The sequence below is a fragment of the Ornithodoros turicata genome, unplaced genomic scaffold, assembly GCF_037126465.1.
Source record: "Ornithodoros turicata isolate Travis unplaced genomic scaffold, ASM3712646v1 Chromosome12, whole genome shotgun sequence".
Classification (NCBI taxonomy): domain Eukaryota; kingdom Metazoa; phylum Arthropoda; class Arachnida; order Ixodida; family Argasidae; genus Ornithodoros; species Ornithodoros turicata.
In genome coordinates, this window is record NW_026999301.1 from 1,510,248 (window position 1) to 1,528,597 (window position 18,350).

Genomic DNA, 18,350 nt, shown 5'->3' on the forward strand with positions numbered 1-18,350 from the left:
TGGAAGACTCCTTCTGATTGCATGGGAGTTTTATGCTACTTGAGGGCTGTGTCTTGCGTAATTCACATGAGTCAGCAGCTAACGTCATTGTAATATGTCGTGGACAACAATGCTGGTCCGGTTTCGGATTTCAGGGAAGTGTCGCTTGAAACAAAAAGTCGATTGGACACCGTTCTTTGCCTTTCACTCGTACCACCGAATATTTGTTGTCAAAAAAAGTCGAAATTTATAATATCGAAATCCCGGGATTTGGACTTGCGAAGTTCCGGGATTTCGGGACATAAAATTATGCTAAAATCCCGGGATTTCGAGATCCCGGGCTCCGAACCCTAGTCAAGATACTGATGCACAAATGGAATCTTCGCTGCTCTCATGGTTTATTTATTAAAATATCTGCACCGAATAATAAAAAAAAACAGCCTTGCGCAGCCCAGTCGTCCCTCTTAGGAGTTTCCGTTGCTGTAGTTGTATCTCTTAGGTCTCTAAACTGTGAGCAGCGATTGGAAAACATCGGCAGCTCTGCTTCGCGCACCTTGAGATGGACATAGAGACGCCCTCGCACGTCGCTCATGCCTCGTCATTTGTGTCAATAAAGGTGTGTCTAATCTATTGTCGACTTGTCATCATGTCGCTGTGCTCTCCGAATACACCAACACAATAAGAGATCCTTTGTCAGAACCATGAGGCGGTAACCCCTCACGTGTTTTTCACATGTGTGCCTATATACAGCATATCGCACAAAGGGCTCACTAGATAGCGCTTATCGGCAGTCGCTATGATCGCACGCTTTGTAACCCCGAAGCGGAACAAAGAGCACCATAATGGATTCCCGCCTTGGCTAACGACACACAAAGATGTGCAGTGTGGGGCCTTTTTGGCGTAGCATCTTCTGTTGTCTTCTGTTGTGTTATGGAGGACGATGCACACCAGTGAGCAATCTCGTGAAAGCGAATGGTGGCAATGTAAGTTCAATTTGCTGTGCACGTTTGTATCCTTCAAAATCGAATTTGTAGATAGAGCCAGTCCAGTTAGGCCATTATTAGGCCGGGCTTATTATTGTCTGTGTGCTCTGGGCCGGGCCGGGCCCGGGCCGAAAAAATATGCCAACACCGCTGGCCGGCCCGGGCCTAGAAGAGACGCCAGCACCGCAGGTCCGGCCGGTAAACATGTTTCCAAGAGTCAGGCTCGACCGGGTCACGCAACTAATCCCACGCAATGGAGGACTATGCTTGCGTCATTCCTGTGCATATATTTCCAAAAACAAGCAAGGGACACTGCATTATGCGTATGATTCGACCCTCTATAACGTAATACGTCTCTCTATATATCATTCTCAAGACCACTTTACATTGCTCCTGACTCCTCACGTATTTCATAAGCACGTTCGCAAGGCTTGGTGAGAGGGATAAGGACTGGGAGGAGTTTGTCGACAGCATCCTCACACAGAGCAGCCCGCGTGCGTCCTGAATTTAGTTTGGTCTCGTGCTGTTGTGGTGTTAAACCGACCGTTCTTGTATGTTTGTGGCCGTGTCTTCTCTTCTTAAAACTTTACTTATAAATTCGTGTGATAAAGGCTAGAAACGCGTACATCATGGCCGGAAATACTAGGCCGGGATCTACGCGCTGAGTCACAGGGTTGGGCCGGGCTCTATTCACTTTGGGCCGAGCCAGGTCCGGGCCCGGGCCGCGTCGGGCCATTTTTCGATGCGCCCGGGGCGGGTCAGGCCCCGAAAAGTCGGCCTGTGCAGGGCTCAAGTCGTTGCCTCTCAACCCACCATGTGTCTTGTTTGACAGCCCACAACCCATTGATTGATAACAGCCCACACAACCCAAGCATACGCTGCCCTCCTATCCTTGCCTTCAGGTAATCTGGTTTAGATGTGGATCAAAGAAACATACCTGGCTGAACTGCAGAGATCAACCGTGCTTCCTGACGGTCTCGCTTCGTCCATCGTGCACACACTGATCGACGAACGCAACGCTGAATATTTGTACTCGACGCGACGCCTTAGCGAGACGCAGATTCCCTCGCGGAGACGTGGCGATGTATCCGTCGGCAAATTTTTTTTTTCTCGCGCTTATCAAAAAATACCCTCGAGATTTTTTGATATGTTGTATGGGAAGGTCTGTCGCATACAAGGACGCAAACATTATTTTTCCAAACCGACCTCCTCATTCCGAATTTCGCTTCCGAACAATGAAGATTTAGCTAAAAAATACTACTTTACCAATTTTTATTGCATTACCAACTACACCCTCAGTTCTGACGATTTTTTTTTTTTTTGCATGAGCAGCATCACGAGAGCTACCAGCGAAAAACTATTAACGAAAATTCAGCTGACCCATCAGGCGTAAAAAAATCGCAAACCTAGGCGAAAATTGCCGGCAGGCAATAACGAGGGAAGGTAAAAAGGCGGGAATTTCGCTGCGATTATAAAATAGACCACCTTCTACAATTTAAAACAAACCCAAAGTCTCTAGAAGATCCCGGAGCGTCGCTACAAACTTTCGGGCTATTGGTGGTTTCTACAAGGAACTCCCCGTTTAATGGCGCCTGCAACGACAACGGTTACTACTAGAGAATAAATATTTTGTCATGTGACATTATACATCCCTTGGAGGTGCCACGATTTTTTTCGGCTCGAATGGTGGTAGGTCGAGCGCACCCAATGGATCCTTTCGCGTGGAATGACCCACCAGTGTCAAGTTTAGCTCAATAGGGTGATTTGTGTCTCGGATAATGTACTCGCAACCTCTTGATGCATATACTTTCGACGCACGTTAAAGAACCCTCAGGTGGGCAAAATTAATCGACGACCTGCCCACTGTGGCGGCGCTCATGATCGCAGTTGTGTCGCGACGTTAAGTAGAGCCCCGAATTATTAGACTGCATACAGATGCGTCGTTTGGCCGCTGAAATTTTACCTCTGTTACAATCACAAGTTATGTGATGTGATAGCGGAACAAAAAAAAAAAAAGAAGAAGAAGAAGTGGACGTGAGTCATGACGAAGTCAGACTGGCTACCCTGGACCACTTATAGCCGCAGTTAGTTGGGCAAAACAAGAGAGAAAACGGAGCAGTTGTGTGTTTGTGTGTGTGGGGGGGGGGGCGACAAACATCCCGAAGTAATGGGAACACTTGTTCAGTTATGACCTCGTCCCCACCGCTTTCGTCCTTTTCTGCGCCAACATTACCCGGGAGTACCTCGATTATCATTGGTCATGAACAGAGATGTGCTCTAATTAATTACAAGTATTTAGTTACTCTACGTAAATACCGATGTTTTCAAATCTACCAGTATAATTTAATTACATTTTGGCTGTAACTTGTATTCGAAGGACAGTCACTCTGTGCTGTGGATAAACGAATATGTCGTCAATTTCTCTCTGCGGAGTAATCCATTCCCAAAGGCAAGACAAGCAGTTATGTTTTTGATTTTTCTTATAACTCCTGGCTAGGCAAACGTTTTAGCACTCATTTGAAACATGATGTACTCAAACAAGGTGTTAGCTGTTTGAGTAGACTAATATAAGACCTAATCAGTTATGTAGATTTTAACATATTTTCATAAACTAGTTTTACTGTGCTTTGCATGCATGACTTATATGAGTACTCGATGCTGGATATAAGGAGGCAGACGTGACGTGAGCCCCAGACCCCCCACCTTCGAAAAATCAGTGATTTATAAATATCTTTAATATTCATAAAAGTTACTATCATCTACTCAGGAATTTATACCCTACAATATTTATGTTATTGCAAAATAAAAGAGGAATAATAGCACATAACATATGCCCTCGTGCTGTGACGAGTGTCACGATGTCATGGTAGAAGACAGCTTCCACGTCGCCGTTGTTTTTTGACAACATCGAGTTAATAACTGAGTCAGGTAGTGCATATTAAAATTGACAGTGCACATCAGCGTATGATGTATAATACCGATAGGTCATTGGTCATACCTGGGCTCCCACACTGCAGGCGTCCTGTGGCCCTACAGGTTAACGTGCGCTGGGGCTACCTGGCGGCGTGGAGCTGTCAAAAGGGTCTTTGCAAACAACAGCTGTAACCGGAAGACGGACGGGGCGCACATCCAGCTGTCGCGCATTAGCGCACCCTGGCGTCGCGAAAGGGTCTATAGTCGTGACAACGCCCACTTCTGTGTGGTCAACAACGGCTAGCCGATCCTGCCATTACCCCCCCTCCCCCTCATTTTTAAGAGTGTACACCATACTCTTTTTCCTGAAGAAGCTATTGGAGTGTCACTTTCGACACCGCTCCTGGGTGATCGATCTATGCTGATTCTAAAGCAGCCTTGCAGTGTATTCCAAGCAGGGGATTTCGAGGCTCCCTCAATCCCCACTGCCATACTGGAACTTTACAAGCGACTACACGAACAGGGACAATCGCAGGTTTTACAGTATATCCCGGACCACATCGGTAGACGTGGTAATGAAGATGCAGACTTAATAGCTGCAGAAGCTCACCGCCGTCGACATACAATCTCCATCATATTGCCAAACATGGATAGAGAGAGAGAGAGACACTTTTATTCATAGTCATAACTATTGCAGTGTTTAAATAGGACCGCTAGGCAGACGATCTTACATGTCGGTGCTTATATCAGCAATGACCGCCCGTCAATGGCGTTAAGACATCCCGGAAGGATCCCTCCTCCACTCAGTAGATCCCACACTGTCCTTCATAATGCTGTCTATCGCCCGTCGACTTCGTTTAAACGTCGCATTCACTCCATAACACAATGCTTTGTGCCCTTGCTGTAATACTCCAAGTACCGTCCAGCACATACTCATCGACTGTCAGCAGTATTCCACTGAGCGACGTGTCCGCCAGCGCCAACTTGAAGCCACTGGGACACACTCACTTGCCCTTCTTCAATTGCATGGGCCAACCCAGCGCATCAGCTACGAGCTCTTCAAGCCCTCATCACCTTCTTAGCAGCAACAGGGCTCATGCGTGAACTCTGAACATTCATCGTAATTCACCATATTCTCCTCCTCAAGCAATGGGATTGGGTGCCGCCTCAGCGGCGAAATATCCTTCTACATCAGTTGTTCTCAACTTATGCTATTCAAGGGAACCCCTGATCCTGCCAGCACTCCCTCAATGAATATACAACACTGGAGCAAGTGGGTGTAGGAAAAAATGGCACCGAAAAATATGGTCCCTGGATGCATGGGCGGAAATAATATGGTCCCCCGGGGTTCACAGCGCCCAAAAAAGTACAGGAGGGTCGCTGTAGACAGCGGATGAAGCGGATAATAGCCGATCAGGTGATCATTTGCTATCTTCATTTGTTGAAACTGGAAGACATGCGTTTTAATTAAGATTATAGAGTTAATGAACAATAAAGGTCATTCAATGAAGAACATAAAAGCGGGTATGTTCCCTGCACCGCTTGTATTGTGCCTGTTCTTGCTTTTCCGCATTCTCCCTCTCCTTTATTGATTATTTTGCGCAGTACAGATAACGTGACAACATTAGGAAGCGATTCTCCAAAGTCCTGCTACCTCCCGCACACTTCTGGCATAAAGGGTAGAAAGAGGGCGCCCGGGCGTTGTTTTATAACGCGAAGTGTTACAGAGCAGTGAGCAAAATGGAACGTCACCTTCTGTATTCTTACCAATGAAATAAAACGCATATAAACGCTTTAAACTGAGTTCACTACCATCAGCCACCGACTTCACGTTCGCTGTGCGTGGGTGTCCTCGTATGTAGTTCCCATGCACACTCTGGAAATTGATGTTCCGAGGTTGGAACACAGAAGAAAGGACAAACATACAAAGCTCCGAGTGCCTAAGAATAAAGAAGGAAGTCGCTGAGTCAGGTTAGTCAGCTGGCAGGACTCAAACGCACGTCTTCTGAATTGCCGGTCCAGGGCTCTACTAACTGAGCTAAGTTAACTAGTCTCTCCAACCACTTCCATGATTGCGTCACCTGAAGGGACAAACCACACCCACTCACTCACTCACTCAGTCATTCCACTTTCACTCTTACATGTTTTCTCACTCACACATTCATACGACGGGGCGACGCAAGCGGCATTGCCCCGTCGTATGAATGTGCGTGTACCCAACTCAATACGTTGTTACATTCAACAACTTCCCGCAGATGACACACATTGTTCGAAACAGTCAAGATATCTGGCAAACCCAATGTAACATGCACTGCAACTCATCAACTCAACTTTCCACTTCCTGCAAACAGCCGCCATCTTGGTTCGCGATGCCAATCGGTCGAACCACAGGAGTGGCATCCAATGTATTGCTCCGTAGACGAAAGCGTGCTGGGCGAACGCAATGCATCCTGGACAGGTCCTGGTCGTACGTCACAGCAATACATTGGATACACGTCAAGGCACACGTGACCTTAAAGATGGCGGCGCCCGTGATCGGCGGCCAAACCGTTTGTAAACAATGCAGTTGTTGTTTCTGGACGACGTTTTGGATGTTTTTCGATCACGGTAATTATTTTTATCCGATAATCTCGCAGTAAAACGCGCAGTTTTACACATAAAGCCTCGTATTGTTGACAACTTCCAAAGATGTGATGACGACCGCGCGTTAACACTTACCGAGCCGATGCGATGTACTTAAACTAAGGTGAAATGGGCTGCCATGTTGCGGAAGAAGCACCGCGTAGTTTACGCTGGCGCAATACGGCCATCTCTTGGCGTTAAGACGGTGAAAATATGTCGGTAAGCGGCAAAACGACATGTAAACAAAGCCACATGACCTCAAAATGACGTTTTCTACGACGTGCGAACAGGACAAGATGGCAGTTTTGCCAAAAGCACCCGCTTGAGGGTAGTTACAACAATGGCGGGTTTGTGTCACCCCTGTTGGTCGAACCGACTGAGAGCGTGGTCGTTCGAGCGAAATCCCGCGTCCTCCAACTAATGCACATGCCCGATGCTCGGATCGCACGTTTCATTCGGGCAAAAATGTCGCTGGTTTCTATAATGGCAACGGAATTGCGGCAGGTCAAGTAAGAAACGCAGTGTTTCATAGGAAGGTGTCACGGGCTCGGGTCGGAATTGGTGGAAGAAACCTACACCCGTCATCAATATATAGATTCGGACCCGGTTAGTGGAGGGATTGTGGCCAGTGCGGTAATGAATGAGCCGAGACTGTTTTCAACAAACAATGAAACTTGCACTTTTACTGAGCGAGTCACGACAAACAGAGAAATCAAGGTATATCACACGCTAAAACACTCCACCTCTACGATCCTACAGACTTTCCCAACGATACTCTCTGCTCAATGAACCTAAAATCACACTCGTCACCCAGGTGCCCCACAAAATGCACACAATGTATCCCGGCTTCTTAAATTCGCAGTTAAAACCACTACTCAGACTACTCGACAAAATTGCACTGCGCCAGTCTCATCGAAATCACTTAGCTGTATAGGGATGGGGAAGTCCGAAGAAAATTCGAAGAGCCTGAGACGTCTTCTTGTTGCGGCGGCGTGTCTTCTGCGTTTCCCTCGACGTCACACCGTGGCACACTCGCTTGCACACTTCACACCAATCAACTAACTTCCTTTGCAGCAACCTGCACTTGATACTACAAACCGATCGTCGACACCGTTACTTGAAACAGAAACTAGTGCCGCCGCTATTCTTCCCAAACTTCCCCGGCGGGAAAAACCGCTCCTACCCCCATTCGCGTTGTCTTTCTTCTCCTTTCCAAATCGACAACCGAACACCTCCAATTTCTTCCAACTATCTCCTTATATATAACCTCGTTAAATGGGGCTTCCAAAACTCATTTCACGGGGTATCCCTCTTTTCTTGGGCGGGAAAAATGGTCACCACGCCCCTGCCACCCAACACGACTGGCAGCTTTATATAAAAAACAGTAATGTACTTTTCACTTTCCAAAAGTCAGAGCCTGAAGACAATTCCCAGAATTTGGGGGCCCAAAAGATTCTGGACGAAAAACATGTGCCATTGGGTTATCGTAAACAGTTCGACCGACCCAAAAATGCCATGCCTGGCCTCGACACAGGGGGTCGAGAACAACCCGGACTACGCACACATAGTTGCGTCGAAGTGTCCGGTTTCTTGGCTCGGACTGTCCCTCCAACACATCTTACAAAACATCTGGAGGCAGTAAACTGTAGAATCCCCGAGCTGTCATATCCAGCGGAACAAGTGCCCGTTCTAACTCTTGTCTAAATTAACTCGCAAAAAAGGAGCACCGAAACATGTTTAAACACAAACTCGCACAACAACAGGTTGCCCTGTGACAGAAGGGATGTTTGTTTTGTAATGCTGCGCTTTCAAGTTACTGCAGGCAGTGTGAGTTGCTGAGGCGTATGTCCGTCACCGTCACGAAGGTGTTTCGCTCGTTTATACTCTAGGAGCGGGTTGGAAGTTTTTGACTCATACACTATTGCGATCCCAATGAAGGCTTCTGAGGGACGACTGGCAGTTCAGTGGGTCTGCCTAGTTGATCCTGCTTTTCGTTTTTGTGGCGAGGGCAGCACTTAATTTGAAATGTGATGTGGGCAAGCTTTCGCTCGTCCCATCCTACAGTTTGGAATACAACTGCGCTCAGCAAGACGGTCCAGCACCTGTTCGTCGTTTTTAGGGCGGTGCAATGCTGTTTTAATAACGCGATGCAATGTGGATCAAAAAGATCTGCTGGAATAAAGAAGAAGAAGAGGACAAAAGTAATATCAGTGGTGGATGTTATACTGGATAATGATTTATTATTACGCGACCCGGGTTCGAATCCCGGTGCCGGCTGTGCTGTCTGGGGTTTTTCCTGGGTTTTCCTAAGACGCTTTCAGACACTTAGAAGTCGGCCCAGGACGCACATTCCCCCAGGGCGTGAGTCGTGACGTTGCCCACACACGTGAGGCCGACAACGGCAAGCCCTATCACCACCCACCACCACCACCATTATTACGCGATATCACCGTTGGCGTTATCACGGAAATATTGGCGTCATATGGGCAAAATGGGCTTGCCAATATAGGCATAGGTGGGGAAGTTACTTTTATTTTGTAGTGCACTACCGTTACTCACTACCTTTTCAAAAAGTAACGCGTTACGTTATTCGTTACTGTTGAGATAGTAGGTAACGCGTTACTAACGCCGTTACTTCTGATAAGTAATGCCGTTGCTTTTGCATTACTTCGCCAGTTGTCCTTATAATATGTACCATTTTTGGTTGAGTCACACAAGTGCGTTCCGCAGATCAATACACGCAATGTTGTGCACAAACAAGGGTCACGCATGAACAAAACTTACAGTATGATTTATTGCAACGCAGAAGTAGTTGACGCTCAAAATTTTCATCTGTGTGGCTGAGCGGATTCCTAATGACAAGTGCGTGCTGCTTGTCTAGGTTGATAGAGACGGTGACCTTTTATCTCACACAGTACAAATTTTGTTACTTGTTCAGACGGTAGAGGATATTTTTCTGTCGCTTTTACCCCATTCGTCCGAAAAATACCAGAGGGAGTGAAAAATAGAGGTGGTAAACAAAGATGACATCTCAACCAAGGTAGGTCAATAGTCCTCTTGCGTTCTTCGAGGGTGCAGATGTGAGCTTCTTGTCATTGTTGAGGATGAATAGAAAAAATCGGGGATTTTCCCGGATTCTACAGGCACGGTCCTCGCTCAACCTTTCAAGTTTAGACGATGAAGCAATGTTCCCAAACACGCAGTAACGCATAACGCCGTTACGCGTTAGTTAGTAAAAATGTAATGACGTTACGTTACTCATTACTTTTCTCCCAAATGTAATGCGTTACCATATTTCACTACTCGAATGTAACGCGTTACCGGTAACGCACTACTTTGTAACGCGTTACTCCCCACCTATGAATATAGGCAGCCCATATTGGTCCAATATTGGTAGCCCTGGCAGCCCACATGGGTTCAACATTGGACCAATATTGGCATGCTGCTTCGGTCGGCTCCTTCCTTACATCGGGTATCCCCTTCCTGGTTGAGATTTTATTCACTATTGTTTTTACCCAACCAGGCACACTTGTGTCGAAGATGTTCACTTCAAATAATATATGGGATTTGTTTCCTCTTATTAATGAAATGCCGCTGTTGCATATGCCTTTCTAACCGAGCTCTTTTGACTTAGTGGTCATGGAAGCTGTTATATTTCTCTCTTTTCTTTTTCGTTTTTTGTGTTTTTTGTCGGGGGTGGGGGTAATGTTCAGTAGACGAGCGGTCTACCTACCTAGGCTGGTGGCACTTTGCTCGGGCGCACATTGCTAGTTATGGGGGAAATGCGCGCAACGAAGCAGAGGAAAAACAGAAAATGAAATGTGTGAATACCGATGTTAAACAAAGAAATGGCAGAGGGAGAAATGCTGGTTTCTACACAAAACTACTATTTGAGGTCTCAGCAGCACACTCACACACTCTGCCAGCATATATTCATGTGTTGTCCACAGGTAAATAGACGTGGTGTGATGCAGACAAGTGCACTTTTCCAGATGTTCTGTATTGACAACATGAATTTGTATCCCAAACATATTAGTCAGAAAGCCTGGCAATAATTGGTCTTCAGGAGGTCAACAAAAATGTGTCAATAGCAGCATACGTTGTATTTCAGCTTAAGGTAAATAGAAATGCAACAGATTCACTCACGACAGGGTCTCAACAGAATTTCAGAAGGTACGCAGTAGCCGCTTTTCAATAGCCGTGAATATGCATCAACAGATTTGCCAATATGTGGTTTCCACCACTTCATCACCTTTTATACAACAACATTTCGAACGAACTGCAGCGTTATGGTTTTCCACTGTCGACAATTTCTTGACGGGCAACGTGTACACTGTTGGAAGAAAAGGTATAGAAGAGGTATAACGAAGGTATAAGTCAGGGCTAAACTTCTGTGAAGTTATGACCCGAGACAAGGAGTTCAGACAAATTCTCGTTGTCTCGGGTGTTACTTCACAGTCATGCACCACCAGCTTGTCAGCGCCATTTCGCTTCTGTCGAGGGCTAAACTACCATATTTATACCTCATCACCAACGTCTGTAGCCCATTTAAGCCATGTGGAACGTCGCAGGGCTATACCGTCCACGGCAGTGATAGTATAATAAGGTACTTCTAACGTTTATATCTTAGGCGTTCTGTATAGTATACCTTTAATTGTGAACCTGTGGTACGACATTAATTTGTGGTGGAGACAGCATCATCTCAGTTAAGCAGTAATTTATTTAAGAAACCCAGTCAGTGATACAACTGCATCGTAATTAATAGGGAGATTGATTTATAGCAGCGTGCTACATGTTCCTGAAATAACCAAATCTACGCGTCCTCACTCATAGAGTTGCTCACCGGGCAAAAGTGGCCCCACATTTTGCGAAGCCACGATGTATTATACCAGTATCTGTTCTCTACCAAATACGAACTCCTCCCACGTTGCTTCTTGCGTTGCGAGTAGTCTGCACGAGCCCTCCTTTCCGATTTACACGTTCACTTTGTGAATATGAGTTTGTGGGTACGTTTCTGTGCGTGCGTGTTCAAGTATTTTCTTCCTCTTTTTCGTTCTCGCGGTATAAAGCACATATATATGTCGCTCAATATTACTTTGTTCTGATTTTGCTCCGATCTGGATTGGGAAAGTGCCACTCTGATAGAGCGCTGAAATGAAGCGAATATTACCGGTTACTCCTGGGATTAAAAAATATTCCTTCAAGAGATATATGTCTATACCTTGAGGAAGAAATCATATACCTTCAGGGAGGTATAAAGTTACTATACTTCGAAGGAGGTATAGTGGTTATACGTCAAATGGTATGCGCCCTGGGGCAATGTGTTTATACCCTAAAATGTATAATATTTTTGAACAGTGTACGTAGTTCTTCATGGAGGAATCGTTTAGCGGTCACTCTATTCGTTCAGATTACCCAGGTGCGTTTTTCTGTTGAGCTAGTTGCAGAGCTAGTTGCCTTATAGCCAGCGTGGAGTTCGACATCTGTTGTAGAGATCCTGAACGAAAGCTTGTACCTTCCAGGTGGATGCAGCAGGGTGTGCAACATTATAACGCCCTGTGTCGGTACATGGCTTATTTCTTTAAATTTTCTCCTCCTATCGCGAAATGTTCACCGTGCACGCCCAGTTGGTGTATTTTTGAATACATTGTGGTACTTTGGAAGGTCTTCAGTCAACGTTTATGTTTATAGGCCAACCGTACGGGGCTACTACATGGTAGCTCGGGTGATAAAGGGAGACGGTTACTACCAGAGATACTTGAAGACAAGACAGACAACATTACGGAACAGGTACGTGTTCTCGCCCGGCTCTAGACATTGTCTTGGCGGTAAGATATGCTATTCCTCAACTTTAGAGTAAGTCCTCCACGGAATTACTTAATATAGGTTGCGTAGTCATGAGTAGAAAGCCGATTTTCACGCAAGGGCACGTTCTTCTTTCTTTTCTTTTGCTTTTTCTTCTTCTTAATGTGGAAGAAGTATTTCCACAATGTATTTCGACGATGAAATAACACTTTTGGCCTTGGTTTGGGACCGATTTCAAAAGTTCTGTGATGCATATAAATTCATGTTTTGCATGTTATGACATATTTCGCACGAAAATGCATGCATAGTTTTTATTTTGCCATATTTTCAGACGGACAGGTGCGGGAGCTTTCTTCTTCACTTTCTCATGGAAGGTGTTGCTAGGCTTCGTGTCCTCTTACGCGAAAATTCCGATCAGAAGCGTATCGTATATTCCACGTTTCGGTGGGGTGTGATGTTCAGTTGCTATCCTGGCTGCGCCACGCGCGAATTACTACCCACAAATGTTCGGGATCTTTTCTTACAGCGGCGCTCAAGCTCGTACCTTCGTCTGGCGTCATATTGCTTTTGCTGCACGTGCATGGCTGATGGGCTTTAAAGGCACTATCGCCTCCATCCCAGTCGACTCCGAGACGTCAGTGATATTCCCAGCGATATTCCTTCATGACATTCCTCGGTGATCTTCGACAAGGGCAGCGAAATCTCCAGGTGAATAGGTTGCGAATGTACCGAGCAATCTGATGAAATACATCACAAGAGGAGACGACTGATTGCGGAAGTGCCTCTCCACAAAACCCCCGAAAATGTCACGCGTAATTGCGCGAATGAGATTACGTCTTCTCGCACAGCTGGTCGGCGAGCGTCGGAAAGGGGAGCGGCCCGGCGAGCGCCGGTTACGTCGGGATCGTCGGAATCGGTACTCGACGTCGCTTCGCTTGCAAGCAATTCTCAGGAATATATCAGTGACTAAAGTGTTCTTGATGATGACCCTTATTCCATACACCATCTGTCCTGTCACAGATGACTGTGCAGGCGGTGCGAACGAACCGTCCGATGATACTTCACATCTGATCGCTCATGATTGTGCATAGTTCAGCCAAAACGTTTTTACCGCATTGTCCACTTGAAAGAAAAATATGTGTCTGTGTCCCAGTGGAACCTGACATGCACATACGCTGTCAGCTGTGTTTGACGTGTGTCTGCTGACGGAACTTGTGCTGATTTACGATACACACCCATGTTTTGTCGGGAGCATTTCTCAACAGAGAAAAAATGACGAAATGGAATATCCAATGGTGCCATGCAATCTCGTAGCTGTTTCCTTCCCATGTGTCCCAGTTACGTCCCCACTGTTAGAGGGGCGCTCTCGGAGCGAGGAACGGAGAACGGCAGGAGTGTCCACACCGACTGTCATACTACTCTCCAGATATACCGACGACGGCAAGGCAACTGAGACTCCTGCACGCGCTATACGACTCGTATGTGTCTGTTTTATTTTTATTTATTTTTTTCACCCCCCCCCCCCTGGCTTCTTCTTCGCTTTGACTTTAGTTGGTCACTGCCGTCCGCTGGTCGTCAGCGCAAGGAGTGACAGTGCTTGGACGTCGCAGGAAAGCGGGCCTCTGGTGACCACAATGCAACCTTTTTGCCGTTGCGGACGCTGTCCGGTAGTGGGAACGTGGCCTTACTGGAGTTCGCCACTTCCTTTTCCGACACGGAGATGTATAGTGTATATTACAATGCAAACTGGACATTTTAATCCGCATTATGATGCAGTGCCAAACGTAAAGCCTTTAGCTGCATGGTTTACACATGTGCCGCAAGTCCTCTTTGTTGTGTGCACCTGAGCTATTTTTTGGTATCGCGTCAGCGCCGCGAAGCGGCAGTGGGTATGGTCGACATACGTGCGTGGACAGATGGAGAGAGGTGAGCAGGAAGTAGTACGGTGACAGAGGAGTTAGTGTGTATGCGCCGCCGACCGACTTCACGGGGAACTATGCCGAAACTTGTGTGGAAAGTCTACCAGAAAACCCAGGTAAAAACTTGGGCAGCACAGCCGGTGGTCAGACTAGAACACACCAGACCCCAGTCCAACTGGACCTTAGCTACAACCAGGAAGCGTATGCTTTTATCCTCCAAGTCGGTCATGCCGCTGGTACTCCTGAAAGAAGGCGGCTTTATTTCACCGTGTAATGCGCAACAAAATGCCAAATTTTGTCAAATATGCATTCGATCCATTGCTTTCATACCTAACACAATGAAAAATGTGCATAAGGGTTTTTACTGCATCTTTCCAAGATTTTTGGTGCATAATTGCATAATATTTCATAGTATTTGGTGCATAATATTTCATGCATTCTTAGTTCATATTTATCCGCATGTACTCAAGAGCATGCCAGCTCTAATAGAGTTCGATGTGCAGACCGTCCAGAAATACACTGTACTGTGGTAATGGTTGAGGCAATTTGACATAGAAGGCTCACAACTCCCATAGTTGCAATTGAATGGTGGACGTTGAAGAAAAGGCACCGCATGGTGCCCACTTCCCCCAAATCCGCAGCCTTTTCTTCAACTGCCGTCATACAACTGGACATATTCTCTACTTTTTCCTGTGTCCCTTGCATTGTTCATATATTTTTCGATTGAAAAGTGAAAAATAAAGGCTCTGTATCTGCTGTAATTTGAGAGAAGCACCTACAGCCGCGAATAAAGCAGCAAGAAAGCAGACGAGATGGTTCTGACGAACATTCACACTTAAACACCGAGAAAAAAGACGGACTTATTCTCGGGGCTTTAAATATGCGTATGGGTACAGGTGACATTTTGAGGGGATTGCACCACGTGAAATATTATGTCAACCCCTAGGCGTGCAAAATACCAGATATTTTAATTTGAGTTTGGGGCAACACATTCGTTACCGTGAATTAACTTTCGGGTTGTGTTCTCCCAAACCGAAACCGGAGGCGAAAGTGTCGTTCATTTTTCTTGTTTATCACAAAATCTATGACACTTTCTTAGAAAGATTTGGTGTTTACATGTTTACAATCGAACACTACTCTCTAGTCTCAAAATAAGTGGAGAGACCCGGTTCCTTTAGAGTGAGCAAAAATCAAAAGCTAGGTTTGGCGACACGAGAATAATCCTGCATTCCTTTCTTTTTTTTTATTTTGTACCTTAGTATGCTGAAGCGTCTTACTCTGTTTAAGTATGGTGACTTCTAGTGTGCGAGCGATGATGTATGATGGTGTGCAATCTAGAACGTCGACAATAATGCCTGCCATTTGTCTGTTTCCAGAAGTCTTTTGTTTCACTGTCCTCCGGGGATCGAAAAGGTTGTCAGTTCCCGCGGCCTACTGTTCACTGGCACGCAGAAGGACTGGCTGGGAAGATCTCAAAAGCAAGTACATCGGGTCATGAGTTTATCTACAGCGGCGAGTTCCCAATTGGAGGATACACGACTTGTCTTTCGCTGGAAGTGAAAAATATCGATGGCCACCTGTGGCTGGGTGTCTTTTTCCGTCTCTGTGTCGGACCCAAAGATGAATTGTTACAGTGGCCTTTCAGAACGCCCTATACTTTGTCTATTCACCATCCGATGTACAAACAAAAGGATATATCCCGTGCTCTACCGGGACTCACGAATGAGAACATGGAGCTCTTCAAGAGGCCACGATGGAAATGCAATAAAGGATGGGGATATGGGAAGTTCATTCGCGTGACAGATGTCAAAAAAGAAGGGTACATGTTTGATGATGCAATCTCTGTATCAGTGACGCTGCTAACGGAGCAGTAATGTTTGTACCGTTTTATGTCGGGCTTATTTGCTTTGTGTTCGAAAAGACGTGTCGTTACAAATGGACATTCTACAACTCAAACGACTGACAACAGTGTTGGGTCGAGTGCGTTTTAGATATGCATATACAGTTCGTTATTTACGTCCTTCTCTAGTACACCGATTTCGACTCACGGCTGCCACGTAACGAAAAACCAGATGCAGTGCGTAGACATCGCTGTATTGTGAGACGAACGAACTGTCGCCAACATTGTATTGTTGTATCAACACAGCTGTGCATTAACACGTAGTAGATTGTCGTAACTTCAATGGTAAAAATCTGTGTGTGTGTGTGACTACAGTCGAGATCACCACTGCGACCCCATCAACGTCACCGCCAGTTGCGCCGTGTAACCTCCTGCGTCCCGCCACGTGGAACAGATCACCATCAAGACTTCGAGGTTCATCGTTTAGCAAAACGCAAAACAAGGAAAGAGAGAGTGAAAGAAAGGAACTGTAAATCACATCCTCCAAAAGGGAAAACGAAACTCAAGACCAGAATTAACCGTTATTTTTAGCTGGAACTGAATCGTAATCACTAGCACCATCTCGGTGCTGAACTGGAACCGAGTGTATCTAAAAACTTCGATTACTGGTTCAGAATACCGGTTCGGTTCGGGTTGGTGTGTGCCGCCTGTTGTCTATCCTATCGTCTGGTGGCGACGTCCGTGTTATGTGTCATAATACTCAGGACCGGGATTCGGTAGCGCAGGACATACAAGGCCAAGGGTGAAGGAAGTTGTCCTCCCCCCGCCACTTATAGAAGAAACATGTTTTGTCATTCCCTCGAAAGTATTGCAGCAGGAGTGCATTGCAACAACATCACGTGAAACATTAAAAACGTAGCCAAAGAACCTCATTGTTCAATAAGGCCGCACTGCTCTGCTGCTGCAAGTGTGTCGCGACTCGCCTGTCACAACAGTTCAGTCATTCTATTTGCAACTTGGAAGGGCTCCGGCGCCAGCAGCGGCAGCTGCGGCTTGGCGTACTTTTATTCGTCTCGAGATCGAACAGCGTCGCCACCATGCGGCAGCTCCGTGAACTGCCCTCAGTGGGGATTCGCGGCTTGAGCCGGTGCTTTCGCTGTGGTCATCGTGCTCGAAAACATGCCTGGAAGGTTTAGTTTCTGCACACTTGAGCTTTTAAAATCGCTTCAAGATGAGTGAAAATGACTTAGTGAATAACTTTTTTGAACTTGTCTAGCTCCCTGCACCAGACTGCTTAGCAGGGAAGAAAACCACAGAACCTTCATATGTTCAAGTATGCGGATCCCAATCGGTCTTTGTTATATTATATTTGTCACTGCGGTTCTGTGTGTCAAACAAAACGTACCGAGAGCTGAGGTCAATGTTGTAACAGTTCTTTTTTAATCATAAGTATAACGATGTCACGGTTATTTGTAGAATGGTTTCTCTGACGACCGTTCGAGGTTATTTCAGAATGTCCAATTATGGTATTCTACGCGCGCTGGACACAAGGTTCATTTGATGTATGAATATATGTATGACATGGAAGTTTTAAACTGTGTGAATTTCAAGCCTTCACCTCATTTCATCTGACCGTATGACAGGCTTTTACATACGTGATCATTGGAAAACACCCATTCAAGATAAAATACCCCACAAAACGCGTGTGTTTTGTGAGGTATCAAGCACGTGTGCAACAGTGAGCTTCAGAATATACCTGCCGTTTGAACCAAAAACTTAGTTTGTATGTAGTTAGTACCTGACCAGTAGCACCCCCCCCCCCCCCAAAGTCAAGTCCACCACACAGGTGCGGTCATCTCGTAACTTATTTGAGCACCGTTTAATGAATGCCTGCACGGGAGACGAATCAAACCTCAAACCTCTCCCATTCTCACACGACCTGAATAAGCACAGCTGTTATACTACGCAAAAATTATAGCGAGGGACTTCAGTAGTTATTACGCTATTCTGCCCTATGTTGCATTCTTGCACAATTGTACATTTAGGTTTCCATGACCAGTGGAAACAGGAATTTTGAGTTTTGTTTTTTATTCCTTGTTGTCTCGATGTACAATAAGAAGGTAAAGGAAAAGACAGCTATACAGGCGATGAATAAATATTTGAGTGAGAGCAGCAAAAGACAAAAAACAAGGAAGGCAGTGTCTCTCTTCAAACGCACACAGGTGATTTTCTTTTCACAACTTCGCGACCTCAGTGTTTTGCGGTGCAGCGCTTTTGGTCAACTTTTTG

At 45.9% G+C, this 18,350-nt stretch overlaps 1 long non-coding RNA gene across 1 annotated transcript; it reads left to right on the plus strand.

Annotated features, from left to right (window-relative positions):
* Nucleotides 1-774: 774 nt before the first annotated feature.
* LOC135371680 (uncharacterized) lies at nt 775-17,671 on the plus strand. The gene is made up of 3 exons (XR_010415696.1): nt 775-962; nt 12,189-12,287; nt 15,598-17,671. It is a non-coding gene; the product is annotated as an uncharacterized LOC135371680 (long non-coding RNA).
* Nucleotides 17,672-18,350: the final 679 nt, after the last annotated feature.